This window comes from Mandrillus leucophaeus, unplaced genomic scaffold, assembly GCF_000951045.1.
Source record: "Mandrillus leucophaeus isolate KB7577 unplaced genomic scaffold, Mleu.le_1.0 Scaffold240, whole genome shotgun sequence".
NCBI classification, from domain to species: Eukaryota; Metazoa; Chordata; class Mammalia; order Primates; family Cercopithecidae; genus Mandrillus; species Mandrillus leucophaeus.
This window is the reverse complement of record NW_012102477.1, coordinates 832,049-837,815: the sequence shown is the minus strand read 5'-3', so window position 1 is coordinate 837,815 and position 5,767 is coordinate 832,049.

The window sequence follows — 5,767 nt, the reverse complement described above, 5'->3', positions numbered from 1 at the left end:
GCCACTGTGGACGGTCAGGCAGCCCCTGTGAGTGCAGCTGAAAGACAGACTGAGGACAGGTGGGCCTCGGGTTGCTTTGGGGGATCTGAAGACCAGAGGTCCATCCACAGCTGGTCTGAGCTGCCATGAGCAGGGTGAGGCCAGAGGGACGAGTAGGTGCCACTGCTGCCTCCTCCCCGGGAGCCTCCCAGGTAGCACCAGGGTTCACCCCTAGAGCTTTGTCTGTGGGCAGAGGTGGACCTGAGGCCTTCCTGGTGTGGTGTGGGCTCAGGCCCAGTCCCTCAGGCTCTGCGAATGGGCTGCTGCCTCATTCCTGAGAAGCCTCAGCCCTGACCGACTCACCGCCTCTGCCCATCACCCGCCCACCTGGTCTGTGCCTCAGTCCTCACGGGGACCTGCTGGGTCCTTTCCTGCCACTTGGCGCCCAGGTGGGACCTCCCGGTGCTGGCTGCCCACCTGAGCTGCCGGTATCTCCCGCTGCGGCTGCTTGGACAGTCCTTTCTTCCCACACGCTGCCCCTCTCCCCTCCCAGGGCCTCGAAATTCAGGACTCGGTCCTCTCGAGGTGGCCCCAGCGTCATCACTTGAGCTCAAAGCCTTCCCGAAGGAAGAGGCACCTGCACCTCAGGGCCCCACCTTGCTCACTGCACGGACCCCTAGAGTCCAAGGGGTGGAGAGGCCCAGCCCTGGGGAGCCCAGCACCCTGGGACAGAGCGGGGCATCGTGCAGCCTGCAGCCTGTGATGGCCGACAGTGAGCCCCAGGCTTGGGGGGCACCTCCAGGGAGGGGACCAGCAAGGACACCAGGGCCCCTGGAGCTGGGCCATAGGGGAAGACCCTGCAGCCAACACCTAGGCTGGCCCAGGGCAGTGGCAGTTCTCCCAAGAAGGCCTCCGTGGTTGCCATCTCTCTCGAGCCTTGTCTCACCCAAGGCTGTGGCCGGGAGAGGCCCTAGGGCTGCCCACTCACCTGGGGGCGGCGCCTGCACCCTCCCTGTCCCTCATGACCTTGCCCCTCCTGTGTTGTCACCTCCATCTACAGGTGGGGAGCTGAGGCCCAGAGAAGTAAGTAGCCTCCCATGGGGGGTCCCAGTGCCAGGAAGGGTGTCCGGGTCTGATGATTCCCCGGGCCATGGCTCAGCATCACCACTGCCCAGCATCACCACCACCTGCCCCCAGCACCTTCAAGATGCTTCCTGCTCCTCCTGGGCCATCACTGGCACCTGGGGGAGCTGGGCTTTGTCTCTGGACCTGTCCTAGGCTATCCTTAGGCACATGTCTGTTTTTTTCTCTCTTTTTTTTTTCTTTTTTGAGACGGAGTCTCGCTTTGTCACCCAGGATTAAGTGCAGTGACTCGATCTCGGCTCACTGCAACCTCCGCCTCCTGGGTTCAAGCGATTCTCCTGCCTCAGCCTCCTGAGTAGCTGGGATTACAGGCGTCTGCCACCATGCCTGGCTAATTTTTTTTTTTGTATTGTTAGTAGAGATGGGGTTTCACCACGTTGGCCAGGCTGGTCTCAAACTCCTGACCTCAAGTGATCTGCCCGCCTTGGACTTCCAAAGTGTTGGGATTACAGGCATGAGCCACTGTCCCTGGCCACGTCTGTTTTTTCTACAGCATGAGCCAGTCCTGCCCCAGGAGACACCTTGGAGTCTTGTGGAGTCTCCCGAGTCCCCCTCCCCAGAGTAGCTCAGGCCTTAAGGCCACCATCCTTCCTGCTAGCATCCCTTCTCCCTCCCCTGCCCTGCACTGAGGTCACCTGGACCCAGCTTACCTCTCGGGCCTCAGTGCTGCTCCAGGGACACCAAGACTAGGGGGCCTGGGGGCTCCATCTCCGTGCTCCTGGGCTCAGCCCTGCTCCAGCTGGGTGGTGGTAGATGCCCTGGGGATCCCTGTGCCAGCCCGAGTCCTCAGGACCAGGGATCAGGGCGCTTCCCACGCCAACCGACCGACCATGCGGCGGCCGAGAGCAGCGTAGCCCTGACCTTCTGCAGCCCCGCCGAGCCCACCGGCTGTCCCTGCAGCTCCGGGTCCTCACCTCTTCCTGTGCTGGGCTCCACCTCAACCTTCCTTCCTGTCTGATTTCAACAGCCAACAGCCTCACAGACACATCGAGGAGCCAGGGCTCCCAGGCTTGGTCACCGCCCTCCTGTAAGTCAAGTGTGGCGGTGATGCTGGGGGTCTTGACTCTGGGACTGTGTCCCTGCAGGTGGCATGCTCAGGATAAAGTGGCCGGTGCCAAGATTGTTGACACATCACCTCCATCCCGCCACAAAGGAAGCTGCCCTGCTATCGATAAATGCTTGTTTTCAGGCGGGTGGTGGTCAGGAAATCAAGTGAGCAGCCTGAGGTCACGCAACTAGAGGGTGACCCCACCAGGACCGAAGTGCGCCCTCCCACCTCCAGGCCACCCGGTGGCCTGCCCTATTTATTTATTTATTTATTTATTTATTTATCTAAGACAGAGTCTTGCTCTGTTGCCCAGGCTGGAGTGCAGTGGTGCAGTCTCAGCTCACTGCAACCTCCCCCTCCCGAATTCAAGAGATTCTCCTACCTCAGCCTCCTGAGTAGCTGGGATTACGGGTATGCACCACCATGCCCTGCTAATTTTTGTATTTTAGTAGAGGAGGGGTTTCGCCATGTTGGCCAGGCTGGTCTTGAATGCCTGACCTCAGGTCATCTGCCCGCCTTGGCCTCCCAAAGTGCTGAGATTACAGGTGTGAACCACTGCACCCAGCCTATTTATTTTTTGAGACAGGATCTTGCTCCGTCACCCAGACTGGAGTGCAGTGATGTGATCTCGGCTCACTGTAGCCTCCACCTCCTGGGGCTCGAGTGATCCTCCTGCGTTGGCCTCCCAAAACATGGAGATTACAGGTGTGAGCCACTGTGCTCCCCCTTTGAACACCTCTTGCCTTCTTTTCTCTCTGTCATTCAGTAGGCACCTCTGACTCAGCTGTGCCCCATAACATCTTCCTGTGACCAAAGGGCTCCCCAGAGGCAGGTCACCTGTACCCTAAGAGGAAACAGCAGAATGTCACTGTCCACAGCAAGGGATCCCACTCGGCGCGTGGATGGCCTGCCCTGACAGGGAAGGGCGTGAGGGGAAAGGACATGGCCCAGAGCAAGCCACGTGAGAAAAATTACAATAAAGGAAAAGTATGGGACATCCACCGGGGACAGGGAGCAAGCAACATGGGGCCACTGAGGGAAGCAGGTGACAAGGTGGGAGCCAAGGGACAGGGGTCTTGGGGTCTGAATTTTCCTCAGCAAGCAAGTGGGAGCCTGCGATGGTTGTAGAGCAGGAGAACAGTAGGTCTGGACTCATAGAGCAGCTTGTGGCTCAGGGGAGGTGGGAGGGTTAGCTGGCTCCCCAGAGCCTGTGTGGGTGATGGGGGGAGGGAACTGAGGCAGTAGGCCGGAAGTGCTCCTGCACATTCCCCTGCCTGCCTTTTTTCCCTCCTTCCTCTCCCTCCCTCCCAACAATGCTGAGCATGCAGGAACGTGCTGGGTGCTGGGAGGACACCATGGCCCCTCGAGAAGGCTGCCTGAGGCTCCAGGCAGGCAGAGTGCAGACCCGGCAGCTGCAGCCTCGGCTGTGAGGAGCAGCAAAGGCGCCTGAAACCAGGCCGCCCACAGGATGTTGGAAACCGCAGGGCCCGGTGGGTATCTGTCACATGAAAGGGGCCAAAGGCTCACTCTGCCTCCCTTCGTGACTCACGGGGGATGGATGTGGAGCCTGAGAGGACACAGCCTCCTCCATGGGATCTTGGGGAGCAGCCCAGCCCCTGTTCCTCCCCCTCGCAGGAATGTCCATCAGTCCACACAGGGCTGGTCCCGTTCCCCACTCTGCCCGCTCTGCTGAGAACCAGATGGGCCGTCCTCCTGGCTCCTGGTGGAGGGGGATGCTGGGCTGGGGGCTTCCTAACTGTTCTCACTCTGAGGCTTTCTCTCCACCCAGAGCTGGGGTCAGCCGGACAGGCAGTGGCCTCAGCCCTTCCTAACTTGGCAACAGCATGAGGCCCCTGCCTGCAGGCTCTTTCTCTGTGAACCTCCTCGCCTGGGCCCAGGCTGGGCTGTGGCTCTCCTGTAACTGCCTTGAGGGGCCGTGCCCAAGCCATGCCGGGTTGGGGCCACCAAAAGTGGAACAGGCCTGAAGGCCTCTTCACATTACAGTGAGGCAGGGACAGACCCGTTTTCTGATTTAGTTGTTACCAATGAAAGTTCTGCTTCCAGCCTTTTTTACCCCCTTTAGAAATTTTTTTAATATTGTTTTCAAAATAGGGACTTGGCCTCACTATGTTGCCCAGGCTGGTCTCAAACTTCTGGGCTCAAGTGATCCTCCTGCCTTGGCCTCCCAAAGCACTGGGATTACATGTGGGAGCCACCGTGCCCGGGCTGCCAGCTTCCTTCTCAGTCACACGTGGAAGGGAATTCTCTCCCGCCTTGTCCACGAGGAGGCCCCATTGCCTGCCAGCCTTGCTGCGGGTGCTGTGAGAAGGCATTTTCCATCTGTCAGCTGGACCTGGTTTTATGCTGCTCGGGTCAGCGTCATCCCCGTGGCAGGGGCCAGGTCTACTCCTGGATGCCACCACACCTCTGTGGGCTCCTGCAGTGACTCCTTCAACCCCTTTCCCTCTGGAGGCATCAGCTGCTTCAGAGCTTGTTTCAGGACAAGGAAATGTTTCTTTGTACAGGTTCAGGGCCAGCATCTAGTCGCCTGGCCGGGTGGCAGTGCATAAACCGAGCCTCTGCCCAGTGTTGGCCCATTGGCCCAGGAAGTGTCCAGCGTCCCCAACTGAAACCAAGGTCACTGCGAGACTTGGATCCAGTCCCCAGGCCATGCCTCCCCTGGCCTTGGGCTCACACTGCACTCAAGGCTCCTAACCTGGCTTGTTAACTACTTGGAACCCCTCCCCCAACCCGTCTTTACCAGCCCTGAAGTTCTGAACTTTCAAGTCATGGCACACAACACATGCGTCCAAACCACAAACCCTGCGACGCCGGACAGGGGCCCTGAGTGCCCCACCTTCACCACTCCCTCCTGCTTCCCTAACACCAGGGAGGGGGATCAGCCCATCAAGGAAGCAGCACGTGATGCCTTCCAAAACAGGCCAGAGGCCAGCCTCAGATTGATCACAGCTGATCTCAGGCTCTAAATTGTCCGCCCGGGACACCGTAAGCTGGGAAGCCGGGGCCTCTTCACTGGCTTACGTGCCAGGACACAGTATGTGTGCCAGAAACCACATTTCACCCCCTAAATTCTGCTCAGCCCTAAGACGCAGCTCACAAACCCCAGTTCTGGGAGGCTGTCCCTGACACGGCCCTTCAGGCCACCGAAGCCCAACCCCCCACCAGGCCGGGATAGGCCAGTGTCTGTCTCCTCTACTGGACTGGACGCATTGGTAAAGGCACGTGGTGACTCGGTGAGTTGTGTGGTGGGCTGGGTGGTGGCGGGGGTCTGAGTCCGCTTTTCTAGCAACCCCCAGCTGAGGCAGCTGCTGGGGGTGCTTGGGCCCCACTTCAAGGAGCAGGGGCTGGAGCTTGGCACCCGGCCAGGGCTCTGTTGGATGTGGGCGTGGGGATTAATGAACATCTGCATCTCTGGTCTAGGAACTGAAATGAGGAGAGAGCAGGCCCAGCTTACTCCGAAGTAAAGGGCAGGTGCAAGGTGGGGGCTTCTGCAGGCGTGGGGCGGGGGTTCAGGGCCACGGTGTCTCCAGCTCCCACCTGTTTCCCTCGTGATCTTCCTGGAGTGTGGCAGCCAGA